The sequence below is a fragment of the Amia ocellicauda genome, chromosome 5, assembly GCF_036373705.1.
Source record: "Amia ocellicauda isolate fAmiCal2 chromosome 5, fAmiCal2.hap1, whole genome shotgun sequence".
NCBI lineage: Eukaryota > Metazoa > Chordata > Actinopteri > Amiiformes > Amiidae > Amia > Amia ocellicauda.
In genome coordinates this window covers 28687003-28705209 of record NC_089854.1, presented here as the reverse complement: position 1 = coordinate 28705209, position 18207 = coordinate 28687003, and the positions used below count along the sequence as shown (strand labels likewise).

The window sequence follows — 18207 nt, the reverse complement described above, 5'->3', positions numbered from 1 at the left end:
TGCAGTAAAACTCTTCCCTCCTAAAATTCCTGTCAGTGGCATTTGAAATAAATAAATGTTATCAAAGAACAACAACTGCATTGATTTTCCTAGGAGTCTCCTACAATCAGGCATGGCAAGGGTCTTAATACATTATACTTCCAAATCACATAAAAATACACAGTTAAATCTTTTCAACCAAATTCGAAATGTCATTGGACTGACTGACCTGTATCTCTTTGCAGCTGTACCCTGAATTACCTAGCTTGGAAATTGCTTAACATATTTGAGGAAAGTCACACTACATCCTCCTGTCCATTTATCCTTTTAAACTTTATTTTTTTTTGGACAGTAGCATGTCTAACTATAGTGCAGCCCACACTACTTCACACAAACATAACAGAACATCTTAACAGGTTAAGGTGACCTTCTTGAGGATAATTATGTTTTTAACACCATAGCTAAAAATAGGTCAGACTTCAAGTTGAGGACAGACACTTTCAATATTGCTACAAGTGTCTTGAAGTTCAAACTAAATTATAGTCAGCGTGTCTGTGTAATTTTTTTTTTTTTAAATGGTAAGATATATTTTTAAAGATGACATCACAGATATGAAAGAGAGAGTACTTCTTATGATCGATTCCTCTGGAAGTGTGGCCTGGCCATTTCACAGAGCCTGTTCATGGTCCTCAGGGCTAGTATAGCATGGGCTCCAGCACTGTTGCATAGGAAGCATGTTAACAGTCCTGGACTAATCAGCTGGCTAGCAGCAACAACTATTGTATTTCAGGGCACATTCTCCAGTTCTGTACAAATATCTTGGTCATTTTTCATGTGTATATAAGCAATTCAGAATGAGCTTCACAATTGAACAAGAAACATATATTCATTGCCAACAGCACAGGGCGATTTTAGTCCAAACTTTAGCAGTCAAAATCACAAATAGTCAACAATACAGTACATTGTTTTGTCTCATCAAACTTTCTTGTCTCGACTGTATTTCAAATACAATCAAACACTCGCAAAACATCCCATAAGTTTCTTTTAGGACCACTGACCTGCAAATCTCAGTACTGTCCATCAGTGTCTTGTTTTTTTAAGCCTGTTTATTTCTTTTTTTTTTTCTTTTTCTCAAAAGCCTTAGAGCACAAATGATTCCCATATTCACTCCCAGTGTGTTTTTTTTGTGTTATTTTTTTCAAAACTATTTTTTGTATGTCTAAACATAAATTACCCTGGTGGATATCCACATTAAATCTTCCCTAACATCTGGCAATCAAACAAAGCAAGCCACACACACTCATTTACTTACTGTAATAAACACGTCATGCTAATCTGCTTTGTGAGCTCAAGCCAGCCACGGCGCACTTCAGTGACCTCCGCAGACCTACTGGAGCACTCTCGACACACAAACACCCTCAGATGAAAGAAAAACATAAACACTTTGTCTGCTCTCCCTTTATCCCTACATACTTAATTTTCCATTGTTGAAATAAACCAAACCCAACATTTTCTTCAACTATTTCTTGGCTTTTCTCATGTACATTTGAGGTTATTGAAAGTACATCTTTATCTTTGTCGTCTGAGGCTGATTATGAATGAAGCATTATTAGGTGAGGAGATTTTAAGAAATGCAAACAAAACTATACATTTACAATAACCGGCAGAGTGATTTACGATCAACCCTATGACAGTATAGATCTCCTGAGGTATGCTACAATAGAACAGGACTGCTCCTGCCGAGCCCAGTTCAGTTAAAGGCCTCCTGACATTAGTCAGTTTCCTCCAAGTGGTGTATCTGTGACTTCTGAACGTTTATCATCCCCCAGCCACATTGGAGAAAAGATGAAAGCGTGTAACAAAAGTACCAGAGTGTCTTATGAAGAAAAACACAATGAAAATGACAACAAGAAACCTGCAAAGTTTTCCCCAGCTCTCAATCTGTTACTCTCCTAACTTTAGGAGGCAATAACCAAATTCTCCAAACAAAACTAAACTAAACAAAAATGTCCTCATTTGGACATGAGAGGTTACATTGTGGGCATTAACAGCAGTTTGATGTCACCAGTTTCACTGGCACCTGAAGAACCTGCACCTTTCAAATACAGCATGGTCAGGTAGCTATACAGCACTTTCAGGACATAGCTGGGTAGTGTCCTGAATGTACAGCAAGATAGAGTAGAGACTTTACAACAGTAGTAATGCATGAGCCCCTAGTTTAGCAGTAAACATGTTGATTAGAACATTATTTATTGATATTTGCACCCACACAAAGCAACAAATGTACTTTCAGAAATTACCCCAAATAATGAATGAATTAATGAAATCCTTAGACATTAAATACAACATTAAAACATGGTTCAAGGCATCTTGGAAGTTTATTGGGATCTCTGTCAAATCCCACAGTGCAGCAACACACTTCAAAGATTCGCATAAACCTATCAATATAAGAAAGCTTTACTTTGTTGTGAGGATCCCCAGATCATGTTATGTGATGCAGTGCTTTTCCGTTTAAAAAGATGTATAAAAGCAAACGTGCACCTGTCATTTCAGAGGCTTTTGAAACTTCTTTTGAATGAACATCTCACAGAACGGTACCTTCAGTGCAGATGCAAATATGCATTCTCGCTCATATATATTTGTACATACATCCATAATTAAATCAATGCTATGAAGCTGACAAACACTAAACTGAACAATACATCCTGTAAACGTTTCCTACAACCATTGAGTTGAAAACATCATTTAAGTCAACATTTAAGTCATCCATAAATGTAATGATCCTATTTTGACAACATACCATTTTTTTTCTGTGGTTTGAATTCGTATGTACATCATGAAACTACAGATGCAACTGGGTATTCAAATAAATTGCTGCTGGCAATTTATGTGTCACTGCTCTATCTTTCTGTTACTCTCTGAAACAGATAATAAAGCCCTTTAAATCTTCAGCCGTTATCCTAAACAAATGTTTTCTGCTTTGAGATATCATTGCAGTTATATCATTTTGAACTGAAGTGAAAAACTTAATAGGGAATGACAGTTGTTATGCCTTGATACAAATCATCACTTCACAGCAACTTTTATCTTGTTTCAGAAATGTGGGAAATCTAGTACTCCATAATTGTTGTTTATATTATATGTGTGTGTGTGCATGTGTGTGTTTGTGTGTGTGTGTTTTTTGTTAATTTCCAGTGATGTAATGTGAAAGTCCAAGACAAACTTGGCCACCTACAAGTAAGACTTAAATCCAGTGACTTTGTCATCACCCCTTTCTTTATTAATTAAGTTTTTTTAAAATAAGTGTTTGCGTTAGTTCTGGGAAACACAATCTTCAAAGTTAAAGAATAACAAATACATTTCTAAATAAGGGCTAGTGAAACAAACCATATAGGGTGCCCTATCAGTTAGTTACAGTGGGATTTTTGAAAATATTGCCCTAGTCACTTCTCATCTCCAAGCATCTCAAATAGACGTACACTGTACCCTCTCCACATATATATTTTTCCTCTATGTTAAGGTAAGTAAATATTCAACAGCATAATATTGCTTCCCTTTAAATGTATAAATAAGTAAAACAAAGAGAAAATTTGGTCATGTTTGCAAATATAAAGACATTTATTCTGTGATGTTAAATCTCAAGTCCAGTACTGAATGTTTAGTAGAAAAGGATATTGTCAGAATTATTGATATAAAATAAAACTAGTTGCAGAACCATATACACTTAAAATACAGGTCCCACTAGTTCTAAAATCACAGTTTTATACATCTTTTTATGTGTTGTTATAGTGTATAAGTAAGAATCAGTTTCTTCAGCATGTAAGCTCTCTCCCGATTGCCTACACTTGTTCATATGAATTGGCTAATGCACAGTAATGTATGTTACAGTGAATGAGTGTGTGTCTGAACAAGGTTTGACTCGAATTTGAACAATATGTTTTTAATAATAAAAATTAAATAAGGTGCGAAAGCGAAAAGTTGCTAAAGAGTCGCAGGAGGGAATCTCGCGGCTCAGCTCCTTGCTTGCGGGGAGGAGATGTATTTTGCTGGCGTGGCTTCCAAGATGGGCGTGCAGCGCGAGAGGCACTGCGAGCCAATCACAGTGTCTGAAATTGAAGAGACACCGGGGACGGAAGAGCAGGACGGGCAGCGATTCGTCAATAAAGCAGATATACGCAGCGATCTGGCGCTCCGTGCTGTAAATCCACAGCATTAATCTCCTCGCTGACACAAAACTACAGGCCTATACTTCGAAGCGGTTACAAATATGAGTAGAAGAAAAAATAATAAAATAAAAACCGAAGCTGCCATTGATGAAAGCTGTGTAGTTGTCTATTATTATTATTATTATTATTATTATTATTATTATTAGCAGACGCTCTTATCTAGGTATTATCTATTAGTGGGTGGATCAATGGTGTGTTGGGTGAATAACAGATCAATGTACATATTTTATTCAGCATCCACTTCCCAGCTATCACACAACATTGCCACATTGTGACAAGGTGAATGTATTTATTTACATATATAGTAAATAATAGTGGTTACATTTATCATTGGAAGAAACTAGCAAACTAAAAATAAGCCGCAACTGTTCATTGGAAATCAGCTGTTTCGCCGCTATGTTGGAGTTTCTATGTGAATTCAAGTCTCCTGTGACACCTGGACTGGGATTAAATCAAAACTTTGGCCCACCCGCTAATAGAAAACTGCAGAACTGTACTCAGCTGCGGCTTCATTTTTAATAAGATGGCACTTTCTTCTAATCATAAATGTAACCGCTATGATGTACAGGTTTTTAGTTTGCTATTAGCGGGTGGGTCAAAGTTTTGATTTAATCTGGCGCCAGAAATCAACAATGTGGTAAGGTAAGTAATTAAACATGAATTATCCCAAATGTTACGATCACATTCTTGAGGTATATTTCGGTAATGAGAAAATCTTGAAATTAAAATACATTAATAAAGTAAAGAATTCTATTTTGTCCATTACTATAGCTAGCTTAGAGCTAAAAACATGTGAAAAAAAAAAAAAAAAATCCCACTCTTGTGCTTGTGAAGTGTTATTACGGTAATGAGAAATTTCATTCGCTTGGTACAAAAAAAGGACAAAATGTATAGAAATAATTAAATAGTCTCTTTGATATCAACATTTATAGTTAATTTAGTCCCTACTAAGCATACTCCAAAAAACAAATGTGTTGGTCAACATCATTTTTAAAAATACTCAAAGAGGATCACTCTGGAATGAGAATTTTTTGAGAATGACCCGCCTGTGCAAACCTGTGCCAAACGGACTTTCTTTACACTTTGCGATAACCACTCGAGGCTTTAGACAACTTCGACTTCGTCTAAAACTAGAGGACCTACAAGAGCATTTTCAGGTTGTTTTTTTTATTTAATACAGCAAAAAAGAGACCACTCCCACTGTATTGTTGGGTGGGATTAAATACAATACACAACTGTACATCATGGGGTTTACATTAAAAATTAGAAGAGAGTAGCACATAACATGAAAGGGAGATTGAGTACAGTTGTGTGGTTTTCTAGTAGCAGCTGTGTGAAAGTTGTTTTATTCTCTCACGTTGTGCAAGAAAGGAGATGCAAGAAGGTCATTTTGCCGTGCAAATCATGTTAGATTTAATACCATGAAAGTTTAGCAGCAAGATATCCATTTGCAGACATGCCGCTAATGCTTCTGTGAGTGACTTGCAGTGCAAACATTTTGATTTATTCCTGCCCCTAGTGAGATCTTCCCTTCAGTATGAGTGCACTTCACTTTTGCAGCATCATTTGTCATGTAGTCAACAATGCATGGCCAATAATCTACTTCATACAGAACAATATTTGTATTATCAAAATGTTCTTACCTGTCTCCCAGCACTTAGGTTTAACATGTCATCTTTCACAACTGGACTCGCCGTATGACTGATTTATTATTTATTTTTGGGCCTATAAGAAACAACAATGAAATACATTTATGAAGAAATTGGATAATACTTTTAAGCCTATCTATAAGAGATTAATTTTCCACATCATGCATGCATTTAGCTCTGTGTAATAACGTTTGGTAACTGAGAACTAAACATATTGCACATTTTCTCCCTTCTGTTTCATGTGCTTCATACAATTGTTTCATCAATTGTATTAATAGATTAAATCAGCTGCACGATTCCTTTTAAATTGAGTGGCTGAACAAAAACATACAGATAATCAGTCAGTCACTCAGTCAGACAGACAGATTACATAGAGAGATAACCATATATATCACCAAATTTGTATTTTATTAATATATCGGACACTAATTTATGAAAAAAGTGCACTATATACCATTGCAGTTGACTGTATTATACCCTAGTATATCAAACATAATTACCATTGTTTTGATATTTTAATTTTTTGAGCCTGAGTCAAACTTCAGCAACGGGAGTGATGACACACAATCAAATGGAAGATTATTTCCATTGGGAACTCGGAAAAAGCAAAAGAAAGCAAGCATTATGTCATACGTCATGAAAGAGTGTCATAAAAAGATCTTTGTGTTCTGCACCAGCCTCAACGCAACAATGGCTTGAAATTCTGAAAACTAAAGGTCTTGACTTTAAATAGAACAGCCTCATTTCAAGGAGCTTAAATAGCTTGAAATGACAGAATATTTACAGGTATGACCACTTGTTTCTTAAGGTTACGGTGTCCTGTTTGGCACTTCCCTCCAGCATCTTGTCTACTAAATTACTGCTGTTTTGAAAACTTTTATTTACAAAGTCAAACACTGATCTGCCAGGGCACTCAGCAGAACACTTTCCCCTACATTTCTTTTGCAGAAGCTTGGATTAAAGGGAAAATGTTTTCATAGATCATGTAGGTGTCCAAATTACTGCCACTTTAAGTATGTGAATACTAATGAGAATAAAGGCTAACTTAGTCAAAACTGTTTTATTTATTTGATCTATTTTTACTATATGCATTCTATAGTAAAACATTTAATGTAGATTTACAATATTTCAGACATTTCTTTACCAAATAAGTGCACACAAAAAGACACTATCTAAAATTATACATATATATATATATATATATATATATATATATATATATATATATATCTGTACAGTATACACATTTTATTACAGATGATGACAGTGATCTGTTAATTTCTCAATTGAAATGTTTTATCCAGTGCTAAGATTGCAATTTTCAGACAAATTAAAAGATGCAGTTTACAAAGTCAAGGATTTAACCCCCCTTTTAATGTATTATTGTTGCTCTTATATCTGAAACATATTTTCCTTTAGTGTACAAAAAATAAACGTGAATATGATTCTTGTATTACTGTTGCATTGGCGGTCTTATGGACTCCAAAGTAAAATAATGTGGATCCCATGGGTCAATTACTGTAGTATGATTAGTCTCCATATGTACTTTCCAGTGTAATTTAACTACAATAAATTATAGATTAATACATGTTGTCTCTGTTTAGGACCATTGATCTTATAACAGGATTAAGTAAACCAAAACAGAAACCAATAAATAGCTCCCATAATTTCAGTTGCTTTAGGCATGTATCAGATATCATTGTTTATATTGGCATAAGGAAAGCTATAGTCATCTCCCCAATGATGACTATCAACCTCCAACCCTTCCCACCTCCTCTGCATTACATTGCTGTGTTTAACTAATAAGCGTGAGATTGAAGGAAGGTTGCTGTTGATTTGTTCCAGAAATATTTTCTCATAATTGTTCCATTGTTCAACTAAGTAAAAATGATAGGTTGCGTATGCAACCCCCGTTATCTGAAAAAGGAAGCACTATCAAAGCTGCCATTGGCCCCTGCGCTCGTCACTCGGAACAGGTCCCTTCCCACATCCTGTCCATAAAACGTGATGTCAGCGCAGGTTCATCCTCTTTTGCCAGGAGCCAGGACTCCCACGCGACCTTGCAACCCTTGGGTAGTGCTTCCTTTTTCAGATAACCGGGGTTGCATTCGCAACCCATCGTTATCTTTCAAGTCGGAAGCACTGCCCAAGGGGGAGGGGTTACTGTATAACAAAACCGTCACAAGGGAGGAGGCAGTGAGCTGAAAAGGGAGCCTGCCCCGAGGTGCACCGCTAGGGGCCTCGGCAACACAACTCTAGACAGTAACCTCAGGGGCCCCGTAGGGCCGCACCTGAGCCGCTCAGGAGCGACGACCGTAGTCACGCTCTTACCAGGAACTGTCTAGAATCAGCATACAGTGAGGGAAAAAAGTATTTGATCCCCTGCTGATTTTGTACGTTTGCCCACTGACAAAGAAATGATCAGTCTATAATTTTAATGGTAGGTGTATTTTAAGTGAGAGACAAAAAAATCCTGAAAATCGCATTTCAAGAAAGTTATAAATTGATTTGCATGTTAATGAGGGAAATAAGTATTTGACCCCTTCGACTTAGTACTTGGTGGCAAAACCCTTGTTGGCAATCACAGAGGTCAGATGTTTCTTGTAGTTGGCCACCAGGTTTGCACACATCTCAGGAGGGATTTTGTCCCACTTCTCTTTGCAGATCCTCTCCAAGTCATTAAGGTTTCGAGGCTGACGTTTGGCAACTCGAACCTTCAGCTCCCTCCACAGATTTTCTATGGGATTAAGGTCTGGAGACTGGCTAGGCCACTCCAGGACCTTAATGTGCTTCTTCTTGAGCCACTCCTTTGTTGCCTTGGCTGTGTTTTGGGTCATTGTCATGCTGGAATACCCATCCACGACCCATTTTCAATGCCCTGGCTGAGGGAAGGAGGTTCTCACCCAAGATTTGACGGTACATGGCCCCGTTGATATGGAGGGCCCGTGCTGGCTCCGACCACCTGCCTTGGACTCCACGTCTGTCGCAGAATGCTCCCCATCCCTGCTTGGAGGCGTTTGTCATCATAACTGCTCAGTGGTAGACTGGCCCCAGGGGCACACCGAGGGTCAAATTGTGAGGGCTCCGCCAACAACGGAGCGCCTTCCAGCACGCTGCAGTAACTGTGACTCGGCGTGCTCGATCACGGCAAAGATGCACCCTGAGAGACCTGAACCACCACTGCAGCGGCCCAAATTGGAGGAGGCTGAGGGGGAGGGTCTGTGATGCAGCCATTAGGAGGCCCAGCAGCCTCTGTCAAAGGGACACCCAGAAACGAGCTCTCAGTCGGAAGAGGGAGAGACACGTGCATATGCGGCCTGGGACGTGGTGCGCAGGTTGAGCATCTTGAAACGCAACACCTTGAGGTGGCGGTTCAGGCGCCTCAGATCCAAGATGGGGTGGAAACCGCCATCTTTCTCGGGCACAAGGAAGGATGGGGAATAGAGTCCCTCGTGCTGCCCCAGCGGGGGCACTTCACGGATTGCTCGCTTCTGCAGGAGAGCGGCGATTTCGACGCAAAGCGTCACACACTGCAACGGGTCCCTCACTTGCGTCCACACCACGCTCTGGAAGGGAGGTGGATATGTCTGAAATTGTAGGGAGTAGCCAACTGATATAATTTAGAGCACCCGAGAGTCTTGGGTACAGTGTTGCCAATTCGAGAGTTGCTGGGGGGTGTAAGGGTGGGCCAGAGGTTGCTGGAACGCCTCAGGGACGGGGCTCAGATGGTGGAGGGGGTGGGGTCGGGCCGGGTCCCCTCCTACCACAAGCTGCCGTGGGCTGCCAGGGGCCAGGGCGACTTGCCTGGTGGGGCGCCTGCCTGCCAGTGAGACGCTGGTGGAGATCGGCAGGTGGACGGGGCTGTGACCTGGGCTGTGGTCCGCCCTGTGGTCTGGCCTGTGGCCTGGGAGCCGTGGTAGGGGGGTCTCCCCGCCGGCGAGCTGCCGCAGATGGCCTGCACTGCTGGGCCTGAGGTACAACGGGGTACACCCGGGCCAGCTGCAGGAACTGCTCCCTCTCCTGGAGGGTGCGTGTCAGCATCGCCTCCACAGAGGGGCCAAAAGTGAAGCCCGGTGAAATAGGGGCGTCCATGAGGCCAGTCCTGTCCGCCTCAAGCCGCTTGGGATCCAGCCTTATAGGCCCTCCGGAGCAGCGTCTCCGTGACGCGACACTGCCTGTTGGGGCAGGTCCAGTTGCGTGGCTCTGCGGACATCGGAGGTAGGGAGACCAGAGCGGCTATGATGGAATTCACACAAGGGAATTCCACCAAGCCCGCTTCTGCCGCACCCTGGGTCCTAGCATAAGCCTCCCCTCTCCTGGCTAGGGTGGTGGCTGTCGCCGGATTGTCCCAGGTAGTCCTCAGTTCTTCAAGGAGGTCAGGCAGCAGCGGGATGGCCAGTGTGGGCCGCTGTAGCAGTGTGCACCGTGGGCACTGCAGGAGGCAGTGGGCGCAGCTGCCGTGGCAGGTGCGGTAGCGGCAGCCGGTGCGGCAGCCGGTGCGGCAGCCGGCATAGCAGCGAAAGCAGGAGGTGACGCAAGCACGGGGGGCGCGACCCTGGAAGAGGAGACAGAGGGGCTCGGGTAGAGGCGGAGATCCGCCGTAGCGGACCCGGAAGTCGCAGCCAAATTGCGCCCCATAGGCTTAACCACACCATGTGTGCCGGGGTTTCCGGAGACACCAGGTGACACGTAGTCCGGGGTCCGAGGGGGCCGAGGGTAGTAGACCACCAGCCGTAGCGGGATCTAAATCCAAGGCCTACACGCACAGAGTTCGTTCTCAGCGAACAAATAGAGCGAGATCTCCTACAGCCACAGCCACAGTCGCAGGCTGTAGTGAGGGCGCAAGCCGGCAGAGGAGAGCCTCATGCGGGTGAGGTCTCTTACGACACACTGAAGCTCAGGACGGGCAGCCGGGCCTTGGATTTGACTGCCGCTGCTAGCACTCCTGCTGTGGAGGAAAAAGCCCTGTGGACAAAAAAACAACACAGCAAGCAGTCGGAATATATAAGGCACTACATAAACACGACTATTATTTTTAAAGTGAACTATTTGTAGCCGAAATGGAAACGGAGCCCCGGAGCGCGGACGGAACAGAGTCGGATTAGTTATTAATAATAACTAAACAATACAAATAGACATGGAAGTAACAGAAGGTGACAGCACAGCCGTGAAGCCAACCAACCGAATAATAATAATTATTATTGTAAAAACAATAAGGTCTAATGCACAGACAAGACATGGAGAGCTCACATTCTCGGGTCCAGGCGAAGTGGCAAAAGAGGACACACCTGCGCTGACGTCACGTTTTATGGAACAGGATGTGGGAAGGGATCTGTTCTGAGTGACGAGCGCAGGGGCCAATGGCAGCTTTGATAGAGTGACGTTTCGATCAGGTTCCTATGGCAGTGTGCAGAAACCCCTCCCCCTTGGGCAGTGCTTGCAACTTGAAAGATAACAGTAATTTATTGTCATGTCCACAGGGTTGGAAAGTAATGGAATACAAGTAGCGGCCTTACGTAAACAGATTACAGAATTGTGATAATTGTATTTCGGTTACAGTTACTCCTGTCAGATGAGTATTCTAATTAAATATACTTTTTTAAAAGAGTAAGAGATAACTGAATACTTCAGTAACTGAATTTGTGCAGCCGTAATACAATTATGCTTGACATGTAGACAGTAGAAAATATATGTTTTAATAAACATGATAATAAATACTATTTAATATTTTTTAAAATGTATGAAAGCAAAATGGCAGCACAGGAATAGTATAACCAAAAACGTTTTCAATGGTTTGTATTTGCAGTAATAAGTTAATAAGTCCTATCTAAATTTAAGATGAATCCACGTACATTACAGTAGGGATCAACTGATTATAAGCCTGGCCAATTATTGAATCTGATATTCATAATTTTTCCAATAATCAGAATCATTACTTTGTCTGATATTATTGCCGGATGCAGATGCATTCCTCAGAAAGGTTTCTGCATCTAGTCTGGCTCTATGTCCCGCCTGCAGTGTTATCGGATTGGTTATAGCTCACAAGTAAATAGCCAATCAACAGTGTACACCGTATTTGTGAGAGAGACGTGGGAAAAATCATTGTTATCTATTGCTATGAAGACAATACCCAGTAAATGATTTTTGTGGACTAACGTTACTCCACTGAAACTAATGTTTTGGTGTAGCCTGCTAGCAAAAAAAACGTTGGAGACGTTGGAAAGCGATTTTTCAGGACCCCGTTTAATAGGGCAAACATGGTAAAGGATTTCATTCAACAGAGGCGAAAGCAATGGCTTTTAAATCAGTCACACCTTTTCCACCAGAGTTCCTGCATACAATGCGCTTTGTTGCAGTAAAAAATAGCTAACGTTAATGTTTTAATTTATGCAGTGATATTTTTGTGTAACGAGTCAACAACATCAGTGCTAATGCAACTAGACAGCTAATGTTCGTAGTATGGTAACAAAAACTATATAACAGATTACTCGCCCGTATGAGTTTTTATTAACATTTTACATGATGGTAGCTAGAAAGAAGCGTGCTTTAAGTTGCTTGCTTCACACGCCAGAAAATATCTCTGCTCACCACCCTCCTCCATACCAAGTGAGTGTGTTTTTAGTGAAGTCACAGCAATCTATGATAGAAACAGGAGCCGTTTCACAGGAGAACATGCGGAACAACTGTGCTTTTTGCACCACAACATGGTGCCATTGAACTGGGAGTACTGAGGGGTTATTGGGGACAGGGACTTGAAGAGAAAGGTTTAATTTAAGTTGTATTTATTTTGACTTTATGTATTCATTTTTACAGGGAAAAAACCTGACAGATTGTTTGTAAACAGTTAAATGTACCTTTTCTGGGGAGCTATTGAGTTAATTATTTGTATCTATGTAAAATTTCAGTTCAGTTTACAAGAAATGCTGCTACGAGCTCCCTGCACTTTATTTTTCAAAATATAATGTTTAAATGTTCTGTTTTCTAGTATTTAATTTTACATATTTTTAAACGCATTTAAAGGAAGTTTTGTGTTGGTGTTTGTGCTACTTTAAATTTTGACAGTAAAATTTAAATTTTTACCGCAAATTTGGAGATATATATATATATATCGGACCCAATTATCGGTTATCGGTCTCCTTGATCACTAATAATCGGTATCGGTATTGGCCCTGAAAAAAACATATCGGTCGATCCCTACATTACAGTTCCTGGGCATAGCTGGTTCTGTGACCTTAACAATTAAATACTTTATATAATACAAAAATAACAACATGCAATATGTTTATAGTCCAAAAAAAAAAAAAAAAAATCACACATAAAATAAACTGTAGTTTTTATAAGCATTTAACGTACTTAAAATTTACAGAGAAGATCCATTTCTTGTATCCCCATTAATAATATTAAAGGCAGAATTATTCCAAATGTATGTAAATAAAGAAGTGTTTATCTAAAAATGTGCAATTTATTCATTCCAACTTGGTAACATCTAGAACATTCTTCCAATGTTGCCAAAATGGGATCAGTATTCATCCAGCAATCTATTTATACATTTATTTTTAATTATTGAAAATGTGTAAACACTAAGGTTATTTGTATTTGAGCCTCTGATTTGATTACACACATTGCTTGACAGAACTAGTTCTTCATAAGCTAGATAGACTTCATATAGAAACATTTCTGTGTGTCCTTGAACACAGCTATAGCTAAATAACTGCTATATTTTAATGCAAGTTAAAATAGAGCGGTATGAAGTTTCATAAAGTACCTCTTTAAAGAAATGTTCAGCAGACTCATGGTAATAGATAGCACAATGCATATATATCTACATTCACCACATTCTCAACCCCCACAACAAGAGGTATAAGATTTGAAAGCCAAACCCACCCACATCCTAATCCATTATTATTAGTAACATACCTTTGCTGACAAACCGTCATTCTCATTGTGTTTCTGATTCATACAGGCCCCAACGAAAAATGTATGCACATAGAAAGCTACCAAGTGTAGTCCACCCTGAAGGCATTCTTCTACAGTGGATTGAGGAAGCAATCAATTCAGCTTGACCTAAAAGTTCTTGACAATTTATTTTTCCAAACATGCATATTTCTCTGGTAAAAAAATGCTTTCACTAGACTGTGAATGTGAGGGAATTGCTTTACTTTTTGCAGTACTAACCCAAACTTCATTAAAGACAGATTTTGTGACTGTGGGGATGACTTTACTGCTGGCTTCCATGTGCTGTAGTTACTGAACTGTAAAAGGCGCATAAAGGAAAAATCTGTTTGCTCACCGATACAAGTATCTTGCATTCACTGTATTTTCACCTCCTGATTAATGAATATTGTTATACATACATATAAATAAAGGATGCCTGTAGGGTGGATTTCACTTCGTAGCTTTCTATGTGCATGCATGACCCCTCAATGAGAAAGATGGTTTGTCAGCAAAGGTAGGGTACAAATAATAATGGATTAGGATGTGGGTGGGTTTGGCTGTCAAATCTTATACCTCTTATTGTGGGGGTTGAAAATGTGGTGTGGTATATACACTCACCTAAAGGATTATTAGGAACACCTGTTCAATTTCTCATTAATGCAATTATCTAACCAACCAATCACATGGCAGTTGCTTCAATGCATTTAGGGGTGTGGTCCTGGTCAAGACAATCTCCTGAACTCCAAACTGAATGGGAAAGAAAGGTGATTTAAGCAATTTTGAGCGTGGCATGGTTGTTGGTGCCAGACGGGCCGGTCTGAGTATTTCACAATCTGCTCAGTTACTGGGATTTTCACGCACAACCATTTCTAGGGTTTACAAAGAATGGTGTGAAAAGGGAAAAACATCCAGTATGCGGCAGTCCTGTGGGCGAAAATGCCTTGTTGATGCTAGAGGTCAGAGGAGAATGGGCCGACTGATTCAAGCTGATAGAAGAGCAACTTTGACTGAAATAACCACTCGTTACAACCGAGGTATGCAGCAAAGCATTTGTGAAGCCACAACACGTACAACCTTGAGGCGGATGGGCTACAACAGCAGAAGACCCCACCGGGTACCACTCATCTCCACTACAAATAGGAAAAAGAGGCTACAATTTGCACAAGCTCACCAAAATTGGACAGTTGAAGACTGGAAAAATGTTGCCTGGTCTGATGAGTCTCGATTTCTGTTGAGACATTCAGATGGTAGAGTCAGAATTTGGCGTAAACAGAATGAGAACATGGATCCATCATGCCTTGTTACCACTGTGCAGGCTGGTGGTGGTGGTGTAATGGTGTGGGGGATGTTTTCTTGGCACACTTTAGGCCCCTTAGTGCCAATTGGGCATCGTTTAAATGCCACGGCCTACCTGAGCATTGTTTCTGACCGTGTCCATCCCTTTATGACCACCATGTACCCATCCTCTGATGGCTACTTCCAGCAGGATAATGCACCATGTCACAAAGGTCGAATCATTTCAAATTGGTTTCTTGAACATGACAATGAGTTCACTGTACTAAACTGGCCCCCACAGTCACCAGATCTCAACCCAATAGAGCATCTTTGGGATGTGGTGGAACGGGAGCTTCGTGCCCTGGATGTGCATCCCACAAATCTCCATCAACTGCAAGATGCTATCCTATCAATATGGGCCAACATTTCTAAAGAATGCTTTCAGCACCTTGTTGAATCAATGCCACGTAGAATTAAGGCAGTTCTGAAGGCGAAAGGGGGTCAAACACAGTATTAGTATGGTGTTCCTAATAATCCTTTAGGTGAGTGTATGCCTTGTTCCATCTATTACCACAATTGAAATTGTAATTTGTATGGCTTGTATTACAGCACTTTTGTAATGCTTAAAGAAACTTGTATTGTGTAAAATGTAAGTCTACAGTAAGGGCATCTGCCAATAAATAAATAAACAAATAAATCATTTATCAGCCTGTTGTGTATACATTTTAGTTGTCTAAGTTGCAGTTTTCAAACCCTGGGAGTGTAGGCCTACATAGCCCTCTATGTAGGCATCAGCAGTAACAATCTGTGGGAGGCCTTTACAGCTCTTCTCTGCCAATCAGAGAAACAATCAACACAATTAACTGGAAACAAACACGGCATTCATTTTGGCAGCCAAGAACTTCCTATTGTAGCTGCTCATTTAATTTTAATTAAATTTTGTTCTGGAACAAGGATATTTAGTTACACGCTGATTTAATTCAGTGTTTCACACATGTAAAGAAAACATGAACGAGGAACCATAAAATGTATAAAAAGGTCTTGTATTGTTTTATTTGTGCCTGACAGTCACTAAAGTCCTGTATACAAATAAAGGCAAGCAGATCTCATTCCAATTACTTTTCTTTTTACCCAGATGTATATTTTTTATAGAAAAAATAAGCAATTTTGATAAATAGTTAGTGTATCTATGTTTATTGTCTTTTAACAGTCTGGTGACCTTCACCAACAAATATTTTACTTACAAAAGGAATACAAAACAAACTGCAAAGTAAATATACATATAATCACTGGGACTATAAACATGGTACATTCAGATGATAAGAATGTTCGCACAATTAATGTCAATCATGGTGTCTGCCAACAGAAATGTTTCACTCGAGAGATCAGAAAGCAGAAAGCTGGCAAACAGCCATCTTGCAAATCGCAAACTGTGACGGAAATGCACTTACTATACTAATGGAAGTTTACATCACATGTTGATCTGAACTATATAAACTTGTAATCCTACCTGAAATCTTCTGGAACAGTTGCCTCCAAAAACATGAATGCTATTTTAGCTTCTTTTTTTTCTTCCTCCACATTGTGTAAAGCAAGGGGAATGCACTTTATTTTAAATGGCTTTTTGGAAGTTATACAAAAAAAAAAAGATTCTTGTTGTATGCACATGTGAGGTTTTCTTTAGAAACAAGATAAGCAAAATAAGAAATAGGAGAATGTTTTCTCTGAGACTGAAAATTGCTGCAATAAATTAATAATGTGACAGTATGAGAAATCTTATTTGCAACTGCCAGACCCTGATGCCAAAGTACTTGATTATGATAAACCTATATTGTTTTCACCTAATATCATCAAAATTGATTCACAGATTAACCAAACATAACTATTATAAAATGCTGGTAATTTCAATGTATACAAACATACTTCACCTAATAATTTCTTAATTTTGTTTTAACTCAGTTTATATATTACTGCCTAGTTTTTGTTACGAGACAAAATATTTAACAAATCAAACTCCTTGTACATGGAGTTCCAACAAAACACTATAATTATTGGTCAAAGACAGATAAGGGTTTGTCATTTTAAGGGCTTGATTTCTTATAAATCTTTCTGGGGTGAAGTCATCACAGCAAGGAAGGCAGCATTTCGTCTTTGTTCAAAAAAGGACATTATAATAATATAAACACACATTAAGTATCATGGTTCAAATAACATTGCTTGAAATCATTTTCTAATATTTCATTTGCAGGCCCATATGCCTCCAATTCAGATCCTCACCATTCCCAAGGGAAACTATTAAATCAGTACGCCATTTCAATGGGAAACACACTTGTTTGCCTTCAGATAAGGGCAACCTCGACACTTCTTTCTATACACTGACTGCAGAAGACCACTTAATCACAGCTTCAAGCAAATAGGTTTAAGCACTCAGACTGACATCTACGAGAAATCATGTGTTTCCCAAACATTATCTTCATGATTGGTTTGTGAAAAAAAGATTTCAAAAAGGCCAAGCATCAATACTTTAAAACTCATGAGTTGTTGCTAAATATCTCGGTAAACCTGCCTTATTTTTCTTTTTAGGATAAGAGTAATGTTGAAAACTAAACAAAACCCAATAAGCAAGCAAAGGAAAACAAATGCATACTGTACATACAAACTTAGTTCACATAATATGTGTACGTATACGTACACAAAGTGTCTGTGAAATGTATTTTCCAATACTTTATATATTTTTTTGTTTGTTTGAATTGTCACTGCTTCAGTACGTTATTAAAAAAAAGCTGCACTGACAACACATACAGGGACAATCTAATACAGGGATACGCAACTCGCGGCCCATTTATTATATGATTGCGGCCCATATTTTGTATTTTAGAAGGAGAAAACATTGAAATAAAGGATACATGTACATATGTTACAAGATAGTACAGAAAATAAATGTACATACATACAAGATAAGATGATACAAATTATTTCTGAGCCAGGAACTACAGGACCAACAACAACAAACTAAAACTGTCAAAACTGTTAGCGAGTGATGTCATTACAACGTGCTTTGCAGTACTGGTATCATGTGCTTCTGTTCTGGTAGAGTACAATTTAAAAAAAAAGCATCCCAGAAGATCATTGAGTTGTAAAGA

At 39.6% G+C, this 18207-nt stretch overlaps 1 protein-coding gene across 4 annotated transcripts in view; it reads right to left on the bottom strand.

Moving 5' to 3' along the window:
- The window catches only part of myocd (myocardin), a 148381-nt gene that overhangs the window by 107414 nt on the left and 22760 nt on the right, over positions 1-18207 (bottom strand). For all 4 annotated transcript variants that reach the window (XM_066704678.1, XM_066704680.1, XM_066704681.1 and 1 more), the window contains exon 2: positions 5849-5930. The gene's annotated coding sequence lies outside the window, so the exon portion shown is untranslated. The remainder of the gene's footprint in view (positions 1-5848; positions 5931-18207) is intronic.